The sequence below is a fragment of the Mobula birostris genome, chromosome 3, assembly GCF_030028105.1.
Source record: "Mobula birostris isolate sMobBir1 chromosome 3, sMobBir1.hap1, whole genome shotgun sequence".
In the NCBI taxonomy this organism is placed as follows: Eukaryota; Metazoa; Chordata; class Chondrichthyes; order Myliobatiformes; family Myliobatidae; genus Mobula; species Mobula birostris.
In genome coordinates, this window is record NC_092372.1 from 220,120,996 (window position 1) to 220,145,539 (window position 24,544).

The 24,544-nt window shown below is 39.0% G+C and overlaps 1 protein-coding gene across 10 annotated transcripts in view; it reads right to left on the reverse strand.

The window, feature by feature from the left end:
- The window catches only part of nktr (natural killer cell triggering receptor), a 222,223-nt gene that overhangs the window by 59,953 nt on the left and 137,726 nt on the right, over nucleotides 1-24,544 (reverse strand). Inside the window, exon 1 of one of the 10 annotated variants that reach the window (XM_072254172.1) lies at nucleotides 3,660-3,676. The exons of the other annotated variants lie outside the window; for them this stretch is intronic. The gene's annotated coding sequence lies outside the window, so the exon portion shown is untranslated. Of the gene's footprint in view, nucleotides 1-3,659; nucleotides 3,677-24,544 lie in introns of those variants that run through there. 10 annotated transcript variants of the gene reach the window in all.

The window sequence follows — 24,544 nt, forward strand, 5'->3', positions numbered from 1 at the left end:
AATAAACAATCAAACCACTGTTCATGCGCTGGCTTTTTGATTTAGCCCCACACTGAACTGTTGGATTTATTAAAATAGTGCTCTGGGTCCCAGTGTCGGCAATGGCATATTAAAGCTGTATGCTCCATTTCTAACGGGTTCCTCTAAACCTTGAGGGCGTTTGATCCAAGAATTCAAACGTAATCTCCATCCAGTATGCTACATAAATTGGGCAAGAATCTCTCTTTGAAGCCTTTAACATCATGTGGTTCAGAAACTACAGTGATCAAAGAAAAATCAATGAATCGTGATGGTCCACTCTTTTAATGGTAAAATATTCATGATCTAATAATAGATACTTGTGGAATTTTCATCTTTGCATCAGGCCTCAAATTATTTCTCCAGAATTGTCTCTGAAGAACTCTTCAAAGCCAATTTTTATGAAAGATGGACAATTATGCACATCTCCAAGTCATTTAGTGTTACTTTTAAGGCAAAATGCGTAAATCCATATAAGTGAAGCTGATTTGATGTTACTGCTGGTCTTAACTACGTCAACTCTGACTGAACAGTTTATTTAAGCTCACTTTTGTTTGATAGAAACTATTGTTCTTTTAAATGGTCCCGCCATTAGATAATATGCACCTACTTAACTGCAAATGACAAGGCATATAAATAAAATCCTTCATCACTATTATTATACCTAAAGTCTTGAAAAGGTTACTACTGCAAAATTGCAAATGATGCTCCCTCCCTTTACTGTAAAACATAGCTATCACTTTACATTTTGTTCTCAGTACCATAGTGGAAGAGAAACTGCTGCATCTATTTCCATGAAAAAGTTACTTTTAAAAATACTGAGCTAGATAGTAGGCAGATATCTTACAGTAATTTAGCATCAAGTGTGCTGCTGAAAATCTTATACTTAAAAGATCGCTTTCCTCTCTATGCTGTGTTCTACATCCACCCCAATGCAGGCTTGACTGCACTAACTTAATAATTCAACCCACAGACTAACTCTGCCTGCAAGATTACGAAGGTATACCACATTTTACAAGGTGTTGACGTAAAGATCCTTTTGATAGTACTGTATCTCTCATTAGTCTTGATTGATCACCAAGCTCAGTAAAAATTGCTACAATGCTGAAATTTTTTTTGATTAAGTCGTTATCTTTTGTTTTATATTTCACTGTCAATCATTAATTAAACCCAATTAAGTACTTTTGGAGAATGCACAACTGAAAGTTTGCATTGAAAAGATATGCAGCTGAAAGCAGCTGCAGGACCAGAGCATTTAGCCTCCCCGAGCGTAGTGTTAACACTACAGCGAAGTGACATTGATTGACCCGCAATCATGGGAACATCCAGACACTCAGTATTTGAAAGAAATCTGGAAACTGAGAAACCTTCGGGAGGTTGCAGCTGCATGAAGGGCAGACTAAAAACTTTTAATTCAGAATAAGCGACAATGACTCAGAAGATTTTAGTAATGCACATCAACACATTATATAGGAAAGCACAGCTTGTGTTTAGTACAGGATTAGGGGAGCAGTTGGAAATGCACCTTCATACCTACGTTCTCACCTCAAAAATCAAAAATTCTTTCCCAAAATTTCCACCAGATTAAAAACAGAATTTTATTTCCACAGTCTTAGCAGTTAAAGAGTATGGACATATTTCAGATTATTTAACTTGTCACCAGTTATCTTACCCCAATGAATTCCAAAATTTTATTTGTTATTTTAGAAAGCAGGTTACAGACATTCTAATCCAAAGGCAACCAAAAATATTTCACATAAACTTACAATGAGATTGTTTGTCTATCCCAATATATTATTTCCACAAGAATTTTCCCTAAGGAATGTATAAAGTGAAGATTTTAAAGATGCCATCTCCCCAGTTTAATCTGCGATATTACTTCATGAAAACTTCAAATAATTAAGGTTGGCATTTGGCAAAAACTACAGGACAGTGTTAAATTTTGATTAGCTGGTCCAATGAACCAATTTTGGTTAAGCTTGCAACAGGGCCACTGTTACAGTGAAGATTATAGCCAAAAGTTCATTGATTTAGCATTGGAATTGTGCAACCAAATTTCAACACACACATCTCTTCTTTGAAAAAGACTTGCCCAACATCTTTGTGTTCAAGTATTACAGCAGGATTGATATTGGTTATTGATATTGGAGTATAGGCCAAAGCCCTGGGATCAAGAATTCTCAGAAAATCGTTGTTAACATTAGTGAACTTGCGTTCCAGCGTAAGACAAAACCCAGAACAGCTGTTTTGGTAGTTCTTGGATGAAAATGTCTGTACCGATGTCACATGTATCTGAAAAGTCGAAAGTCTGATTACAGGAATTGTAGAAACATTTAGGAACAATGGAACAAGAGGAGGCCATTCAGCCCTTTTTGGCCTGTACATCCACTGGCTAATCTGCTGGTTAATTCACTCCAAATGCTGTAATTCCATAAGATTTAATAGCTTTATATGAAAAATCCATTTTTTATAGGTCTGAAATTTTCATCTGTTCTGTGGGATCTCAATTTTTCAGGAGATGGGTTCTAGGTATCCACTATCCTTTTGGTGAAAAGTGTCTGCTGAAAGCCCCTGTAGAATTTGAAGGCTATGCCCTCTTGGGCTCGATACCTTCAACAGAAGCAGCTACTACTTTTCAGTTACCCTATCAAACCTTGAATCAAGCTGATCACCTTGATCAGAAATTGGATTAATTTTGGAATAAAGAAGTTTTTTAAATTGATCTTTAAAACTGAAAAAAATAAACTCTTTACTGATGTAATCACATTGTAACCAACTGGCTTAGAGTTAAGTACAAAGATTAGACCATTTTTAGCTTTACATTGGCATTATAGGACTTCAGAGATCAGATACTTGGTAAAGCCACTACAGGCTTGATAGAGCATTTCAATGCCAAGGGGCGGTTTTACACTGTGCCAATCTTGCACCAGCAGCAACCAAATGAGAGCACAGACTGATTGGGCTCTGCTAAAGTCAAGGACACAGATTTTTAAACTGGCTTTCTCAGTTGATGAACATAGAGAAGCTTATTTAAGTTAGCAAACTTGCCTCTCCTCTTCCACAATGGCAATTTAATGATAACAGTATCTGTACTCTGTACACACGAAACATTGTTAGCAGGAGCTCTTTTAAAAACAGAAAATGGTTCAGTTTCTTTGAATAAAGGTAGGTTGGGTTAATGTTTCAGATGACAGATCATAAGACAATACGAATAGAATTAGGCCATTTGGCCCATTGAGTCTGCTTCATCATTCCATCATAAATAAATGGTCATCAGCCATGATGGAAAGGCAGAACAGACTCGATGGGCCAAATGGTCTAATTCTGCTCCCACGTCTTCTGATCTTATTATTTCCAACCTGGAACCTTAAATCAACCAACTCCTGTCCAGACTTTGCAATTGCTTATATCATTTTCTGTTTTATATCAGATTTTCATATATAAATAATTAGCTCTATGGTAATTGGCCATAAGCAGAAAAACAAATATACCCAAATCCAAATGTGACTGGAAAACTGATTTCTATAAAATGAGACATTGTACCCCTCCCCTCCACAATGATTTAATGACATTTTTTTTTTGTTCAAAAGAAATCAACATATTGAGCAAGTAAGGACAGCCTTATAGTAATGGCACATTACCTTTGCAGCGCAGGATGTAACACTGATTCTGTAAATTTTACACAAAAATGGCAAGAGAAAAATTGTAATACATTCCAGACAAAAAAAATCCAAGTTTTTTTCACATATATTATTAAAATCACATCAAAAGTCAACACAACACTATAGGATAGTTTTCTTAATCAAACAGATGTGATACACAAAAACAGATTGCATTAAATGTACTTGAAGCTTGCAGGCAGAGGGCTCTAAAATTTTTCTTAATTTCTCTTTATTCAACTTCTACATAAAACACTCAATTTTAAAATAAACTTATTCTCTTCTTTCTATTACAAACTAATTTTCTGAAAATCGCTTTTCCTTCCCCCCACACAACAGAACCACCACATTCTGCATTCTGATTATCAAGCAGGTTTGGGCCTTCTTCAAGCCTTCCACTGCCAATGTTTCCAAGTGTTTCGAACCCAGGACCATCACATAAGGCTGCTGGCACTGGTGAAACTGTAACTACAGATATGCCCCACTAAACACCAATCAGAAAAGGAAAAAAGCAGTCATGTGCAAGATTGGTGAATAATCTGTCCACTCCTTGCAACAGAAACATCTGATTACAACTACATCACACATGAAGGTTGATAACACGTTAAATTGCCAAGAGGAATTGCCAGATGCACAGCATCTTTTTGAACGCAACAGAATGAGTAAAATAACTGATCCTCACAATCTGACATCTTTTAATTTGATATTACAGAGAATTTATTAACACACTTAAATCTTCACATTTAATTTTATACTTTATCAAAGAAAGTTCAAATATGATTATTGTTGGGGGGGGGGGGGCTGAGATATTTCTGCAGCCAATGAACAAAAGTAGCAAAGTATACTTACGGTAATTGTACCAATTCATTATGACGTGTGGCCCAAAAATGAACAATAACTACAATTAAGGTTCATTCCCACAGGGAGCTTAGCATCCAAGTGACATATATAGCGTTCTTCTCAGTTTTAAACAAAATTATCAGAGCAAGAATTTAGCATTGTCCATACTTGGCTTCAAAATTACAGTGAAAATCCTGATCTCTGATAAAGCTAATTTCTATGAAAAGATTCAGAGGCTCAGCAATAGATGAAGCAAATGAGGAAAGGCACTGCAATAGCAATATGAAAGTTCAACTTCCACTGAGGTGAGAAGAATAACAAAATCCTTATATCCTTTCTTGAGTTAGAATGAAGACAGCTGACAACATGGGTGGAATAATAGCTAGTGAATGGGCTTCAGTTCCCACTGCTGACTGTAAGATGCTTGTATGTTTCCCTCGTAGCTGCATGGGGTTCCTCTGGGTGCTCCACTGATCTCCCACATTTCAAAGACACAGGGGTTGCAGTTAGTACATTGTGGCCTTGCTATATTGGTGCCAGTAGCAGGGCAGCACTTGCTGGCTGATCCCAGCACATCCTTGAACTATGTTGGCTGTTGACACAAATGATGCATTTAATTGTATGTTGTGGTGCATGTGATAAATGAAGATAATCTTTTAAAAATATATATATTTAAAATATATAGATATTTACTCCCCAATGGAGTAAAAGATTACCTTAACCTATGGCTGCAAGTTAGTGTCTCAGGTTTGTTCTGAGGAGAAATTCTTTTTTCAAATGTATTTAAAGCATCAAATTAAATTGATCTTACTGGATGACTGAATTAAAATGTGCTGAAGAGACTTCTTGATCAAAAATTATGTGATTAGATTCCATGCTTCATTAATATAGTGGCTGATCATCAAAAGATGTGTTAATGGCTTGTCTTAAAATCAATGGAGAGAAGTTTTCAGTAATAAAGATAGAAACTTAGCTCAGTATATCAACTCAAAATGCTGGAGGAACTCAGCAGGCCAGGCAGCATCTATGGAAAAAAGTACAGTCGACGTTTCGGGCCGAGACCCTTCATCAGGACTGGAGGGAAAAAAGATGAGGAATAGGAGTTAGGAGGTGGGGAAGGAGATGAAGAAACACAAGGTGATAGGTGAAACTGGTGAGGGCGGGGGAGGAGGAGTGAAGTAAAGAGCTGGGAAGTAGATTGGTGAAAGAGACACAGGGCTGGAGAAGGGGGAATCTGATAGGAGAGGACAGAAGGCCATGGTAGAAAGAAATGGGGGAGGAGCGCTAAACAGAGGTGATGGGCAGGTTAAGATAAGGATAGTTGGGGAAATGGGAAAGGGGAATGGCGAAGGCGGGAATGGGGGGGCATTACTAGAAGTTCGAGAAATCAATGTTCATGCCATCAGGGTGGAGGCTACCCAGCCACTCCAACCTGAACATGGCCTTCATCGCAAAAGTAGAGGCGGCCATGGACTGACATGACAGAATGGGAATGGAAAGTGCAATTAAAAATGGGTGGCCTCTGGGATATCCTGCTTTTTCTGGCAGACTGAGCACAAGTGCTCAGCGAAGCAGTCTCCCAATCTACCTCGGGTTTCACCGATGTACCATCTCTTTTCCCTTCTCTCCCAATATCTCCTTACCTGCCTATCACCTCCCTCTGGTGCTCATCCCCTTTTCTTTCTTCCATGGCCATTTGTCCTCTCCTATCAGATTCCCCTTTCTTCAGCCCTGTACCTTTCACCAATCTACCTTGTGTTTCTTCCTTCTCTCCCCCCACCTTCTAACTCCTACTCATCTTTTTTTCCTCCAGTCCTGATGAAACGTTGACTGTATTCTTTCCATAGATGCTGCCTAGCCTGCTGAGTTCCTCCAACATTTTGTTTGTGCTGCTTAATTTCCAGCGTCTGCAGATTTTCTCTTGTATATCCACTGTAAGCTACTGACGTAGGAAGTCCGTCCTTGGGTCTTCCAGATAGCAAACTTAGTTTCCAGAGATACAATCACCATGATCAAAAGTTCAAGGGGAATCACAGGTATAAATGGAGATAATAATTATATCCTGCAGCCTCTAAAATAAGTCTCTAATAACTAGCCAACAACACTGTTGACAAAAGTATTTAAGGCATTCATTGTTGTTGTGTATAAGGAATAATGAGCATTGGCGGACTAACTGGGTTTTTCTCTATCCTAGTTCTTTTATACCCAATACAGTGAAGAGGATTTGGATCCTCAACATGTTGGGATCACAACTAAAGCAATAGGTTTTGGGTCTATCTTGGCCAAGTACAATGAATTATTTGCACGTCCCAAGACAAAATCTTCAAAAATACAATATTGTATTATGCAATATTTCGAATCAAGGTAGCTACTTGCTACTTTAGGTAATATTGGAATTGAAGATAACAAATAAGATCTTTGCAAAGGGCAATCAAACGACGTTTCTTTTTTCTCTTCTCCGTAAGTCCTTTGGAGATCAGCATTAGTTGAAGGAATCGAACACTTTATGATCACTCAATCCATTTACTGGACCCTCCTTACTGATGCTCAATGCAGATGCTTGAAGGAATGTGGCAGCAACAAAGGCAATCAGTCTGAAGGCAGGTCGTTATGGGAAGACATCTTGGAAACTGCAAAAACCATTCTTGGCAGTGTACTGCTAATTGTATACAATTCACAGGGGCACAAAGTCAACATGGGCAACTTCCTCTATTTGATTAGTGTTCTTAATGATGAACTGCTTGGGGAGCAGTTAATCCTATCTTAGCAGAAGCTGAAATTCAACAGTTTTAACTATTGAGCTGTAAAGGTCCTTAGGTAATGGGTTGTTTTCAGCTCCAAGTTAGGATCAAGTTATATTGTTCAGCGACAACTGATCATGCATACTAAACAAGAAATTAAATGGATTTATGTTGGAACAATTTTTAAACCCCGAAGTCACTGACCGTGCACACAGTTTTCTAACTTCTATTCTTTCCAGAAATCCTAGTTTTGCACTCCTCTGCCAGGGTAGGATGGCCCATATCAATGGGGCTTAGATTTATTGTGAGAGGGGAAAGCGACAAGAGGCAATTTTTCCCCAGAGGGTGATGAATATATGGAATGAGCTGCCAGAGAAAGTGATTGTGGTAGGTATAATGGTATCATTTAAGAACTAAGATAGGTACATGAAGGGGTGGGGCTTGGAAGGATATGGGCCAAACACAGGAAATTTGGACTGAAAACTGTAGTCATCATGGACTAGTTGGGCTGAGGGGCCTGAATCCATGCTGTATTGCTCTATGACTCTGAATGATGGCTCATGCTAAGAGGCACCTCCATGGACATAGTCCACCATGTCACTTAAGTGGTCATTTCCTCACATGTACAACTGGGCAGCTCCTTGACCATGTTAAGTACAACAGGATCAACTTCCAGTAATTTTTGGTGATTGTCATGTAAATGCATTGACAATGTCATAAGAAGTAAACACAAAATCGTTTCCTTTTCCCCGGTCCATTTCTTGTCTTTAATGCTGTCAATACTGATCAATGGGTCACTCCTGTGTAAGTGGCTTAGTACCATACCTTCTAATGTAGCTATCCACTAGATTCGCAAGTTTCTCCATTGGCATGGCCTGACTAGCTGGGCATTCCCCATAGTTCTGTATTTGGCAGATTACACATTCTTTTGCATATGTGCTCATTCATTGACTGTTCCCTTTTTCACAGCTTTTACATTCCTTTTTCCATGGATCTCTTTCTCTCTAAATGCCCTCATTAATCTAGCCAAAAGAAGCCTTCACCTATAGTTTATATCCATAGCAATGGCATTACTCTTCTACTTTTCACTCTCTATACTGGGTGTATCAAATGACTACATTGGTGACGTGGTACAACTACAATTCTAACTCAAATTGCAAATATCATAGGCAAAGTAGCTCCAAGTGATAACATTTATACAGTAGGGCTTAGGAGATGAAACTAATGCTTACACTTCCCCTCACTATTGAATTTAAAGTTCTATATTGATACATGATGGAAAAGTGGGAAAGAAGCATAAACATTTTTTAATACAATAATAACACAAAATGTACTCAGTGGCCACTTTATTAGGTATTTCCAGTACCTAATAAGGTTTGTGGTCTTGGACTGCTGTAGCCCATCCACTTCAAGGTTTGACGTGGGCTCTTCTGCTCACCACTACTCTAATTAATATGTTATTACTTGAGCTACTGTTGCCTTCCTGTCAGCTTGAACCAGTTTGGCTATCCTCCTACGACCTCTCTTATTAACAAGCCATTTCTGCCCACAGAACTGCTGCTGTAAAATCTAGGGACTGTAGTGTGTGAAAATCTCAGGAGATCAGTAGTTTGAAATACTCAAACCATCCCATCTGGCACCAACAATCATTCCACGGTTGAAGTCACTTAGTTCATGTTTCTTCCCCATTCTGATGTCTGGTCTGAACAACAACTGAACCTCTTGATCATGACTTCATGCTTTTATGCACTGAGTTGCTGCCACATGATGGCTGATTAGATACTTGCATTAACAAGCGGGTGTACAAGTGTACTTAACGAAGTGGCCACTGAATGCATACCTTATAGTTAATTTAATCAAAAGTAATCAAGTTTTGAAAGGATGGAAAAAGATTGGTATTTTGAAATCTGCCATGGTGAGTAACAATCAGCAATTCATATTATTTCATTTGTTTTTCAATAATAAAACAAGGTTTTGAGAAAACTGCGATACACTAACCGAGAAACAATCTTACTTAAGTCACTATAACTTGAGGAAAGAAAATCAAGCTCTTTATAGAAGGTGAAAATAATGGGATTTGTCATGGATATCATACTGTGACAACCCAGTGGCATCTTACAAAATGTATCTGTAGTAACTTGTAGCTGCTTTAGAACAAAGGCTTACGATAAACAAATTTAAGTAGATCAGGAGATCCTCCACTTAGAGAGCTTGCATGCCCAACAGTCTAAAAACCAGTGTAGTAAACCAGAATTAAGTAATGTCTAGTTCAGTGCATATCACAATACTTCTAGTGTTCCATTAACTTCAGCTGCTGCATGGGACCTAACCACTGCAAGTCACTATCTCAGGGAATTCTAGTGAAGATTAATGAGGAGATGGACATATTATGTTATTGTATATTATTGTATATGTGTGTCACAGAAATCACAGCATAAGTTCATTACTTCCGAGGTCAGTGTCAGTTTATACAGAGCTTAGTATCTTTCTCTAACGATACTCCTTTTAGCTATGAACTATTGTTTTTTTTGCCAGACTGAAGACAAATTAAAATTCCTGGTGCAAAGTACAGTTGTACCTGCATCATAAACATAGACACAATGAATTGAATGATTGTACCCCTTCACCGAAATGCTTTCAATTTTTGACAGCCAATAAATAAAACAGCATGAAGAATATACCAATGCAGGAATAAGAATCCCCATGTCCATGAAGGATAAAAAGCATAAATCACAATAGCAAGTGATCTTTAGCAAACCTGTCAGGACAAGTTATGAATTTGCAGCCGTTAATAAGTTTCCCAATAGTTTAGAATTATACTCAGACCCAAGACAAGCTGAACAATGACATTTTTCCATTTTTGCCTGTAATATCTCATTGGTGCAGGGAAATCAATGGGGAACACCACAGAACATATGTCCCTGTTGATTTGTTCTGCACGATAAAGCATTTAAATTATCTGTCCAATTGGTTTCTAAGCCGCCAGCAACTCACTGTAATTTTACAATCACAGGGCCTCGTACATTTGCCAAAACTTAAAAGATTTCTGAGCCAGCTCCATCATAGGCACTAGCCTCCCCAGCATCGAGGACTTGTAAAAGCCATACCTCAAAAAAAGGTGGCATCCATCATTGAGGAACCCATCACCCAAGACATGCCCTCTTCTTAATGCTACCATCAAGGAGAAGGTATGGGAGCATGAAGACACAGTCTGATGTTTCCATCATCAGATATGAATAGACAATGAATCCATGTACACCACCTTGTTTGTTTTTCTCTCTTTTTACACTACTTATTTATTTTTTATGTATTTATTTTAACTTATAAGTTTTTTAAAATTATGTATTGCATTGTACTGCTGCTGCAAAACAAATTTCATGACATACGCTGGTGATTTTAACCTGATTCTGAGATAGCAGCATTGGATGAAGCAGACAGATGAAGTCCATTCAGCCCTTTGTGGCTTTTCATTATTGTTATCTAATTATTTACCCACTCACTCTGGAAATACAGCCTTGCAATGGGTCTTTCTTTCCTGTAAATATCTAACTCTTAAATCTTTCAATTGAATCTGCATACTCAGAAAATAATTGTTCATAATAACACTCCTCAGATTTCTCTCAAAACTGGTCATTGCTCCATCCCCACTACAGACAAATAAAAACTTTATTCAATTCCTTTGTCAAAACTTTTTATCCAATGTCTTAACTTTACTATAGGAATTACAAATGTAGGTTCTGCAATCTCACCACACAATTGATCTCCCTCACTCTACAGCCATTCCTGCAAGTGCCTTCTGCACCTACTCCAAGATCTTTCTATCATTCGCTAATTGTGGTGCTCATAATTTAACATAGTACTGAGGCTTAAAAGGGGTTTAAAAGAGGCTGTTTATAGAGCGTTTGTCAGAGTGCTGTTTAGTAGATATTATTGCAACTTGAAATATATGGCAAAAAGATACAACAATGAGGCTTCAAGACTGCTGATGAAGGAATTTGGAACATTAGGAGGGATTCAGAAGGTCAGGCACTACCTATGGACGGAAATGGACAGTCGATGTTTCAGATACAGAATTCTTCTGGACTGAAAAGAGGGGATATAGCCAGTATTAAAAGATGGAGGAAAAGGGTGGTGCAAGAGCTGGAAGATGATAGGTGATAGAGAAAATGACTAAGCAAATGATTTTTAGGAGACAGTGCAACAACAACAGCTGAAATAGGGGTGGTGAAATGAACTGCATCTCAAAACACCAGTCTTGGGTTTGATTATTCTACACTACATTGTACTGGTTTCTAACAATACATGATGCTTGTGGCATGTTACTAACTTCTATATTCAGCACTATGGAAAGTCTCGAATGAAATTAATGCAAATAACAAACTGTTAGCTCTTACTAATACATCTGAGGTGATGGCTGCCACAATTTTCATTCTGAGGTAAGCAGCCAATGTTTATTTTTCAGGCTTGTACCAAACTTAAGGAAACAGGTGCTTAGAATAACATCAATACGTAGAGTACCGCAAAAAAACTTGGAAAATGGAAGGAAAATTAAAGACCAGCCTGGGGAAAATGTGTGGCACAAGTCAGCTATGGTCTATTAACACTCCACAGCTCAGTAATCTTTCAGGGTGCAACACACTTGAGTCTTAATTTAGAACAATTTCCTCCATTTCCAATTATTTAAGCCTGGAGAAATTTCAGCTGAGAAAGACAAAGGGCTTTCAACTGCATACAACCAAACTCTTTACATTAAAGAGAGCAATGAAAAGGTTTAACAAAATGTCTCAGAGAAACAAGACAATTTTTATCATCTTCAACCACTTTGAAATAATTAGCACTAATGAAGTAAAATGGTTGGGATAAGCTAGACTTCTCCCAGGGATACAAGGAAAGACACTTGAATGATCACATTGAGAAAACAGATCAAATAGGTATGATCATTCAGACTCAGTAATACAGGCAGTCCCTGAGTTACGAACGTCCGACTTACGAACAACTTGTATTTACGAATGGCCTGCCATAAAGCCTATTATATTAAAAATTTGTCGGCTCGAGGAAGGAGAACGCTGTCCGCCATTTTAAGTCGGATCACGTTGCCGTTAACACTCTGTTGAGTGTGTCCCATTTAACCTGTCTCAGTGCGGGTGGACTTTAGGACCCGGGGGAGCTCAGGACCCGCTGCGCGCAGCTGCTGCTGAATCCAGTGTTTCTGTTCCGTTGACGGACGCGGTAAACAAATTAAAATTATGGATCGATAATTGCCATCTCGTGTTTATTTCACCCTGTGATGAAGAATTTGTTGCGAGTAGGAGTTGGTTCAATCGTTTCAAAGTGAGGGCAAATTTACATAATATTAAAGTGCAAGGTGAAGCAGCGAGTTCCAATGTGCTGCGAGTGATTTTCCTGAAATGTTGAAAAAAATTATTGAGGGAGGTTATTTGCCAGACCGAATATTTAACGTAGACGAGGCTGGCTTATGCCTGAAAGGACCTACAGTTTGAAAGAGGAAAAAAGTGCACCAGGGCATAAGGCATCGAAGGACTTACGTACAAATCTAACTTAAAGACAGACTTAGGAACGGATCTCGTTTGTAACCCGGGGACTGCCTGTATATTTCAACTATAGCTCCCAAATGTAAGCTGATGGATACTGAAGTTCAGTAGATTTTTGTGATTAGTGTTTAAAACAGGGGGGGAGGGGTACCTTAATGATAGGTCTTCTTCAGCATACAAAGCTACCTGGTACTGCAGTGAGAGTTGCATGCTTTGATGTTCATGGAGGATAAGGTTAAGAGCAAGTGAATGAATTCTTTCAATTCTTGCTGCTGAAGAAACATTTTATTTATATACCCTATCCTCGTTATATGCGTCTTCAGACAATGCGGATTCACAGTTATGTGAGAAACCTATTTCTACCAACTTCTCGTGAGATGCGTCCAAAACTCGCAGTTATGTGAGGAGCACTGCTTTCCCGCCAATACAAGTACACGTGTGCACGTCTCACAGTCTCACTCCCGCCAGTCTCGCATTGGTTTTGGCAACATATGGATGTGCCATCTTGCGCTCTTAAACTTTTGTGTTTTTACCTACAGTGCAGTGATTTTGTGCTTGAAACATTTAACTATGCCTCCTAAGCATCCGATGTCAAGTCCTGGGCCATTAGCCAAGCGGCAGAGAACCACTTTAACACTTGGGGAAAAAAGTTGGAAATTATAAACAGGGCAGTGTCAGGTGAAGGTAACAGCTCCAGGATGCTACCCTGTCCAGTTGTGGGCTATGATAGCTGAGTTAGGCATCACACCAAAGCACATGTTTAATGCAGACGAGACCGGGCTTTTTTGCAAGTAAAGATGAAAAAACTGCGTCAGGTTTTAAGGCAGCAAAGGATAGACTGACTTTGCTTGTGTGTTCCAATGCTGAAGGAGTCTGTAAGATGAAGCCTCTCTTAGTTTACCATTCACTAAACCCCCATGCTCTTAAGGGTTTGAGTAAGAATATGCTTCCTGTCCACTAGGCAGCTAACAAGAAAGCATGGGTCACTGGTCAAATCTTTGAAGATTGGTTTGCCAATCATTTTGCTGTTGAGGCTGAACGCTACTGCCGGGAACAGAATCTTGCTTTTAAAGTTCTTTTGTTGCTTGACAATGTGCCAGCCCACCCTAAACAGGTGGACAGCATTCATCCTAACATAACAGTGCGTTTCCTGCCGCCTAACACAACGTTGCTGATTCAACCACTCGACCAAGGTGTGATATTCACATTCAATGCGTATTTTTTTTATGGCGAACTGTCTCTCAGATGCTGCAAGCAACAGACAATTTTGAAAATCCCGGGAGTTTACCAACTGTGAGGGAATAGTGAAAGCCAATCAACATCAGACATGCCATCAACAACACTGATGAATCCTGGAAAGAGGTCAGGTCTTCCACTCTGAAGCAATTTTTTTAAGGCTGCGGAACACTTAACACAAATGGCGATGGACATAGACCCAAGTTTAGAACAGAGTCAGCATTTCAGTCGTTCCCTGCAGTCAACCCTTCTTCCCTACAAGCAAATTTATGCTGAAAAACAAAATGCTGCCAAGCAAACAATCCTCACCACTTTCTTCAAACCGGTGTCATCTCCTGCTGCCGGCAGTACTGAGAGTTTTCTGAGTCTTCCTTCACCCCTTGCTGTCCTTGATGATCCTGATGACCACAACCATCCACCTCATCCATGTAAAGCTGCCCGATACCACAACACCCACTCATCTCCCGGAGTGAACACACCTGCCACTGTTGGTGAGTACTGTACACCCTAGTATGTTAACTTTCTATAATTTATTACATTGAATATTACCTTAAATTGATGAAATATTATACGGATGTTGCCTTGTGGTACTGCTTTTGTGTCGTATTGGTATGAAAATGTGAATAAATTATAGATAAAACATATTTAGGAAGTCCTCAAGAACACATCCCTATTTTCTCCATTTAAATAATTATTCACATTATGCGTCCACTTCGAGGAACGTATCCCCCGCATATAACGAGGATAGGGTGTAATTAATCAGCTATTCAGTGTTATTGTGACTAGCTTCTTAAATAAATTCAGCTTCAGAACTATTGGAAAGTGCAACATAAAACAGCTACTGTTATTATAACTGTTAGAGTGAATTTTTTTGGGTAGATGATTATGTTTACACTTAAGTGACTTTGGCCACCAGACTTCTATTTGACGATGCGTTTCCTAAAAAGGTGTGAATACCAGATGCTTCTGGCACCATAGTTTTGACCTGATGCTGTAGTTTCAAAGACAGTATTATCTATACAATATTAATTGTCTTCTATGTTAGCACGGGAAATGCCAAATAAATGGATCGTAGACTTAACTTACATTCCTAAAGGCTGTGGATGCCAACATGTTGGCGTCGGAAGGAAAGCATGGTGTGATATTTTGTATGTAGCTTCAATAGGAAGCATTGTCTATGTATTGTCTATAACTTCTTAAGTAGCAATTGCCTTTGTGTTTAGCATATAAATATCGAGCCCACACTGAGCTAGCAGACCTTTCTGTGGAAAGCGTCTCTGTCCGTAAGATGCCTGCTGTACCTTGTTGTGTTGAGTAAAGAAGTTGCTTTGTATCTACCAGTGACTCTGTCTTTCCGGTAATTTAATCCACGCTACAACAATAACATGCCCAATCTTAACCAGTAACCCTACTGCCTCAAACTGCTACTGAGATTAGAACCATTTCCATGATGGTTTCCCTTCACTTATTTAAAATTTATACAGGTTGAGTACCCGTTAACCAAAATGTTCGAGGCTGGAAATGTTTTGGATTTTGGAATACCTAATGAGATAACTTGGGATCACCATCATTTCCAACTCTGAATTTATGTGCTATCGGTAAGCAGTCTTGTCTTACACTTAGTCATCACACATGTGTACTTAGCAGTAAAAATTATTACATACTATTAATATAATGGCAGGGTCTCAGTCTACACTTATGATGCACTGTTTTGATTCAGAGCTTACAGTATTTGTATTTTACTTTTAAGGTTTCATGTAAGGTATAAAACAATCAAAATTGTAGACTTGTTCTGTTGTTAGATTTTTATCAGCGGCAATCTTTGCAAACTTATCATTGAATTTCTCTTCTACTTTGTGATCAGCAGACACTTTAAAAATTTAATGCTGAGCCCTTTCTTAAATTTCAGCAACAAGCCTGCTGAAAATTCACTATTACCATTAATTTTCAGTTCGTCCTGATAGATCTTTGGTTGTTTCATGACCAGCATATCATTAAGCAGCATATGTTCACTCCAGTATTGATGAATCCATTCTTTCAATGCATGATGGAGATCTCCATTTTTGCTTTATGTGTTTTTATAGCTTTAATTAACTTCTGTTTATAACATATGCAAAGGTCACTTTTCAGAACTATCTGTGGGGTGTAGAGACCTGCACATTGCCTGGGAACCTTCCCAGAGCCTTGTGGAATTTTCTGTTTGTAACGTCAGGTCAGCACTCAAAAAAAATTTTGGATTTTGGATGTTTTTGGATAAGGGGTACTTAACCTGTACTTCCATTGTAATCTAATTCTAACAGATCTGTTTTAGGATTCATTATCATTTCAACACTTTTTGCTGTATCACTCTTTTAATCCTTTTCAATGTTTGGATAGGCTTCAGATTGCACTTACCTGAGTTATTTGCCCATCCTTCCAACCTATCTACTTAGACTATCCAAGAGTCAAACTGAGCATTCAAATATTTCATTGTGTACCAGCAATGAAAAGCAGCTATATGTTATACATATATTATCTTTCTACATTATTGAAGTTTTATTTTTAGAAGCTTTATTAAAGCTTGTATTTCGTTCAAGACTTGTAAACAAATTCTCAAATTCTTTTGCACTCTCTTGTATAGATTCTTACCCATCCAAACTTTTAAACTGGTTTGGAAATGTGCTGTAAAACAAATGTCGAGCCTTGACCTAATTGTCCACCATGAATAGCAGGTATAACTCAAAGTTCTGGGATGAAATGAAAAAGCAAAGATGTAATGCTGAAGCTTTATAAGGCATCGGACAGACTTCACTTGGAGTATTGTGAACAGTTTTGAGTCCCTTACCTAAGAAAGGATTTGCTGGCATTGGAAGAAGTCCAGAGAAGGTTCACAAGAATGATCCCAGAAATTAAAGTGAGGAGCATTTAATGGCTCTGGGTCTGTACTCGCTGAAGTTTAGAAGAATTGGAGGGGGCGGGGGGGGGGGGAAGAGATGGGACCTCATTGAAACCTATCGAATATTGGATGTGGAGATGATGTTTCCAATAGTGGGGACGTCTAGGACCAGAGGGCACAGCCTCAGAATACAGGGACGTCCATTTAGACCACAGATGAGGTGGAATTATTTTTAGCCAGGGATTGGCAAGTCTGTGGAATTCACTGCTACAGACGGCTGTGGAGGCCAAGTCATTGGTATATTTAAATCAGATATTGATAGGTTCTTGATTAGTCAGGGTATCAAAGGTTATGAAGAAAAGGCAGGAGAATGGGGTTGAGCGGGATAATAAATCATGACGGAATGCTCAGCAGACTTGATGGACTAAATGGCCTAATTCTGCTCATACATTCTACAATCTTTTGTAAATTCAATGGGTCAAACATCTTTTATTGATGTCACATGAATCTAAATGAAAAAAGGAGTTGCCTCATGACAGGTGGCTCAAATATGCCTATAATGTTGCTGTCAAGCAACACACAAAATGCTGGAGGAACTCAGCAAGTCAGGCTGTCTTTTTCTGTTGATCAGTGTCAAAAAAAGTCAAGTTAAATCCACTGTGATTCAATGTTATAGAACAATAAAACATGAAAACTTCCATGGGGGATGAATACTTCTTTTTATATAGGCACTGCAAATTCCCTAACATTGACTGGGAATGAAACACACACAAAATGCTAAAGGAACTCAGCAGCTCAGGCAGCAGCTGAGGACCCTTCATCAGGACTGCAAGGGAAAGAGGAAGAAACCAGAATAAGAACGTGAGAGAACGTGGGAACTGGTAGTACTAAAGAACTAGATGGAAAGCTATGTCCAAGAAAGCTTTTTCATGCAACAGGCTGTAGTAGACAAGGGCAACACTCTACCTTCATTTAGGAAATGAGGCTGGGCAAGTGACTGAAGTGTCAATGGGGGAGCACTTTGGGAACAGTGACCATAATTCCTTTACTTTTAAAATGGTCATAGAACAAGACAGGAGTGGTCTATAAGATAAAGCACAAAATTGGGGCAGGACTAATTATGATGGCATTAAACATGAACTTGCTAAGGTTGATCTGGAGAGGTTGTTAGTATGTAGGGAGACATGCGACAACTGGGAGTTTAAAAAAAATTTAGATGGGAATTTTCAGGGTCAGCATTTTCCTGTTAGAGCGAAGAGCAAGGAATAGGGACCCCTGACTGACCGGAGATATGTGCACATATAGGCAGTTAGGATCAAGCGAGTCCTTTGTGGAGTACAATGGATGTAGGATAACACTCAGAAAGGGAATTGGGAGGGCACAAAGGGGAGATATACTTGGCAGGTAAGATACAGGAGAATCCTGCTGTACAAGTCCATGCCTCTAATTCTTTATTCTTATCAGTACCTTTTCAATAAACTAACCCCCACTGATTGTACATCTCTGGGCAGGTCAATAAACGTGACAGGTTAAATCTAGTATACAGAACTCTGGTCTGTGGCAAGTGTATTGGGGGGGGGGCGAGGGAGAGGGGAGAGAGAAACAACTTTTAACAGTTCACTCTTTTAAGCTGATCAACTATCTTGATAGTATTTGCGAATGGTGTTCAGCTTGTTGTGTGCATCTTCCAGAGTATAAGTCCATACTAATTCATTCAGGGATAAAACAAGAACTAAACAAGCTGTGTAACTTCATAACTGAATACACTTGCTTGAGACCAAATTACTTGCAATACCTTTTTGAAAACCCAAAAGAACTGCAGTTCATTTTTCCCCTCACATAAGATAATATTTGACTAATAGATTCAAATAATACACACTAATAATTTGATAATATTTCTTTTCTTTGTAGAACTGAGGCCTCTGGCATTATAAAGTAATACATCTCTACCATTATTAACTCAAAGCAGATCCCATCGACTACAGGCAACAGGATATGGAAATTTTAGAGCCCTTGGAGATTAGCTTCTGTTTTTATTTAAATCTGAAAAATGAAATTTATTTGCCTTAATGAAAATTAATCAATACCTGGGCTTACATAATTTCTATAACAAGTAAAATAAGGAAAATGTAAATGAGTTCAAATGCATATGACAAAAGAACCTACGTAGGCAAAATAGACGTGAAATAAAGTATAGTGGGGTGCCATTCATCTCATTTGAACAAGAAAGATGTTAAAAGCAATATTGCTCAAACCCAACAAAGAATGAATAGAGCCAAACACTGATAATGGAGATGGTGGGCATGCATCAAACTCACCTCACTGGAGAAAAAATATCTTTTCTCATTTTTATGATTATTTTCACTGGTAAACTGCAAATTGCTGAGGATATCTATGTCAAATGGGGCACAGCAAAGCAAGCTTTTCAGGTGATGTGTATATTTCACAAGAATCTCAAGTAGTGCACATTGTAGACAGATACAAAAGATTATGTTAACGGGAGGGAGGAGGTTTAAAGAACACAAACGCTGGTATAATCCAGTTGACAGCAGTTTTGGTGCCGTGCCTGTGATGCTGCTGCAAGTTTTTCATGGCATTTGTGCATATGACAAGGCATTTGACTTTGAGCTTATAAATTCTACCTAATTCCACACCAATTCCTTTTCCTAGTCTGCTCAACAGACCACCTTACAGTTGCAGAGTTTTCAGTTGCTAGAAGTGTGGGGGCCAAAGGACAATGTTCCTACAAGAAATGGAATAATGTAAACAACAGAACTCACAAGGCCCTATACAAAAAGTATGTTGCAGGTGGACGCAATTAGGCCATAGAGAAGTTGGGAATCAGCAGGTAGATGCATTGCCCTTCGACTTATATCATAGTCAGGTTTGCCTCACTGACAAGGTAAGGGCTGAAAATGATCAGACATACAGTGTGTGACTGCTGGAGACAGTGAGCCATATTTAAATATCTAAAAAACTAGTTGAGTTCTCAGGGCATGGGAGGTTACAGACCAAGTGCCGGTAAATAGGATATATACTTGATAGTTGATATAAATATGGTGAGTCAAAGGAGCCATTTGCATTATGACCTTTGACCATGCTGCAAGCAGGCATTGTTTGAGGAGGTGCAAATGGAATTGAACGACAAGCAATCAAGGGAGAGCATCCCTGACTCTGAGCTTATGAGAAAGGAAAGCATTAATGCGGCAGATGAAAATGGCAGACCGAGTACTTTTCCCTGAGCAAATCCTGCAGTAACATCCAAGGCTGAAGTATTTCCAACAAAATAACCATTTTTCTTTGTGCAAGGTTCTGGCCACAAATGAGATTATCCCTCAAGTCCGATTGAAGGATACATTACATTTTGTTCATGCCATCATCACCTGAGAATGTTATTTACACCCTTAATAACCCCAATGCCTTTTCACTCCTCTTCCCTCTCCAAGCAGTTTATGAATGGCTGGAGTCATGATCATATAGTAAATTTGATGGACCAGAGTTCTTTTCTTGCTAATTTCAGAGGGCCCTGTTTTCTGAAGAACAGCAGTGCTAAGGTGTTCAAAATCACCCTTCAAAGAATGAACATAAACTATTTTCTTGTTCATTTTGTGAGCAATTCAAAACTTTAAGAGTTTGATTAATTGTAATTAAATAATACATTGTAATTCTAATAGAAGCAGAAACATTTGCAGTATCATTTATTAAGTAATTCTGAAAAATTAATTGCTTTGTTGCAACTATTGAAGGGGACAGTGCTTAGGACAGCAATATATAAATGGAGCTAACATCATATTGATATCATTTATCAATATAAATGTCCTGACAGGACCTTTAGAACATGCATTGCAAGTTCCAAATCATTGGTTGATAAAACTTAATTACGTCTAGATTTAGCTGACACACACAGTAAAACTGACCTAAACTTAGGAAAAATAACTTAATTTCCATCTTTGAAAGGAAGCTCTCCAAGTACGCGGCACTGGTCAGCAACGGTCAGCAGGCTGGATGGAGAGCGAGGTGTCTCTCAGTGGAGGTTGGTTGTAGGGGATTCGTAGCCCGTTCCTTAGTTAGAGCCTTCAGCAATCTGGGCATCGAGGGAGAGAGGAAGAGGAGAGCCATCCACAGTACCAGCGATGCGGCAAAGAGGGCCTCAAGATGGCTGTGGCTCAAAAGAGGGAAGCCATGGAGTAATAAGTAGCTAGCCATCTGGACACAAGCTGGGGTCTGATCAGCCCCGGCTGGGTCACCTGGAGGAGGTTGTATGATGTTGAAAGACCTGAAACACCCAATGATTCCAGGAACATCACTGAAGGTGTGTCCAGAAGCATCAATAGATGTATGTACACAGCATGAGGAGATTAAGTCAGTCCCAAGATACATCAAGATTTCCAAACAATAAAAATAAGGGAAATACCAGTAAGTCGGAGGGTCCAATTGCACAAAGGTGACAAATACAAATCCAAGAGGTTGATAAAAAGCACAGAACATAGGATAATGAAATTAAAAATTCCCAATTTAAACCTATTAAGTCAGTATCTCCATATAGGTTGTTGTATGAGTTAACTCTAATTATTATCGGCACATTATTGGCAAGGGCCTACCACGATGGTAAGGCATCCAGCTAATCACCACACCAAATAAAAACTATGCAGGATAGGTTGAGCTAGTGGATTCCCATGCTGGTGTATAAATACCCATGACCTACAATGCTGGGATGCTGAAGTTAAACTGAAATTACCTGTAATTAGCTCTACTCCATCAGCTCTTTTCAAAGCAAAGCTGGACGTACAGAATTACATGAATGGATAGAATGCGATCACAATACTGTGTTTCTTATTCAACGAATATATTGCTAAGCGGATATTGGCTTTGTAAGGACACATCAGAAGCTGGAGTTGGATGACTGGCCCAAACCCCAATTACTGCAGTTTACCAACACTGATCACTGCACTAAAAATACTTCTTTTGTTTCAATTGTGCTCTCTTGAAAAAATTACGCTTATGATCTTGTGAATGTTGCTTACATGATGATACGTCCTTAAAATGCTGCTGCAAGACAGTTTTCATTGCACCCTTCCATAGTACTTGTGCAACATGACAATAAACTCAACTTGATTTAATAGGTTAACTTAACTCAGTTCCCTGTTGCACCCTCACATCCCGGATTTCCTATCAGATCTACTTTTGCAACACGGTTTTGAATATACTTAATGATTGACTATGCCTGACACTCAGGGCTCCTTATAAAAAAAAAAAAAAAAAAAAATCACAAACTGGAATTTTATCCTCTAAAGTCACAAGAAACACAATTAGCTAATTCCTATTAAAACACGTTATTTCTAGATGAATTACAAGAAAAACAAGGGATGGCTTACAAAAGTGAATGTGAACCTCTGAGATTAACAAACTACTTCTGGCATGGAACTATTAGCTTAGAATAGGAAGCTTAGAACTCAAAATGAAATTGAGCCCAGCATCATTCCATGCAATGCCTTGCCACTGGAAACAAACTTGTATTTATCTGCATCAAAAAGCTGTACATAGATCCCTTTGGTTCTGGTCTGGAATTGCATCATTTAAAATGCTATCTCCTTGTTCAAGTTCTTTTATTTCCTCCCCTGTGCAATCTTTCCCAGTTGTACCACTGTCTAAGAACTCAGCAAGTGAAGACAGCCTCTATAGAGGGGAATAAACAGTCAACGTTTTGGGCCAACTCCCTTCATGACTCCTGGTGAAGAGCCTAGACCCAAACAGTGACTGTTTATTCTCTTCCATCCATGCTGTCTGACTTGCTGAGTCCCTCCAACATTTTATGTATGCTTATTGCTCAAGATTTCCAATATTTACAGAATCTCTAAGAAATTGTTCCTCACCCACCTTTCCATTGTTTCAGCGGTGGTAGCCATATCACCACTAAACCTTTACTTTCAAAGATTCTCTCCAGCCTCTTTTTTCTTAAGAGGCTCCATTAAGTTCTATTTCTTTAACATCTACTGTCAGACTTTCAATGATAGGCATCTTGTGAAGAACATTAATGTTTTACAACATTAAAGGCATTTAATCATTGCTTGTTGCTGATCTTAGTCAGATAGGACTGACAAAAATATACTGCAAAAAACAAAAAACAAGCAGCTGAAACTCATGCAGCCAAGTACAGGATTGGGACTGAAACTGTAGCTTATTAAAGGATTGATCGTTGACTTCAGGAAGGGGAAGACAAGGGAACACACACCAGTCCTCACTGAGGGGTCAGCAGTGGAAAGGGTGAACTGTTTTAAATTCCTGGCTGTTACCATCTCCGAAAAATCTATCCTGGACCCAACATATTGATGCAATTATGAAGAAGGCTTACCAGCAGCTATATTTCATTGTGAGTTTGAAGTGATCTGGTACGTCACCAGACTCTAGAAAATTTTTACAGTTGTTCTGTGGACAGCATTCTAACTAGTTGTATCACCGTCTGGTATGAGAGGCCACCATACAACACTGGAAAAAGCTGTACAGGGTTGCAAACTCAGCAAGCTCCATCTCATGGGCAGTACCTTCCCCACCACTGAGGACATCTTCAAAAGGCGATGCCTCAAAAAGGTGCCATCCATCATTAAGGACTTCTGACACCCAGGACATGCCCTCTTCTCATTACTATCATCAGCCTGATGACAGACACCCAACATTTTAAGAACAGCTCCTTCCTCTCCACCTTCAAATTTTTGAATGGACAATGAACCCATGAAGACTACCTCATGATAATAAACCTGATTCCAAGGATAATTAGATAAGCAAACAGGCTCCCCTCTCAGAAACTTAAGCTTCTGAATAGTGGGAGAGCAGGTAGTGCATCTTCCTAAGGAATACTTGGAGTGCATTCACTGAATGTGCTCATTCACTCAATGGAGTGATCATATTGTCACAGCTCATTGGAGAAGTTGTAAGTGCTGGGACATGGTACTGCATAGGCACATCACATAAATAAAAGGAAACGAAATGTTAAGGGAGACAAAAATAATGAAAAAGGTCTGGGTATTTTTTTTTATTCCTTGAGAATTGCCTGTGATAAGTCTATAGTTAATTCTTCAGCAACTCCGCCACGGACGATCGTAAGCCTGGCTGTGAGGAGGAGGGCATGACATGGGACTAGCAATCCCATCCTTTAAAACCCAGTGCTCCAGAAATGCCAACAGAAGCTCCAAAGGCCTCATCCCTGAGAGAGGAAGGATACTTCAAGAAAATCTGCTACACTTGGAGACAATGTGGACGACTGGCCCAGGACAGAGCTACTGTCCTGGTGAGCTACTGTTGGCAGCCTATATCCCAATAGGGGTAATGGTAAGTAATTCTTCAGCAATTTCCTGTGCTGTTGTGCTTGCTTATCAGACAAATGCCTAAAATTCTTTGCAGCACACTGTTTTAATACCAACATAAATGCTATTTTCTTGTATACAGAACTTATAGGATCCATTGTTACAATCCTACTCTTCCAAGTTGTGACAGGACAAAAATACACAGTTGTAGTTAAATAGGGGATCCTCTCATCATGAATTTTCTCCTTTTACCGCTCAAAAAATGGTTACGCCTAGCTGGTGGGAAGAATATAGTTAACTGGATAATTCCTAAAGATGTGGG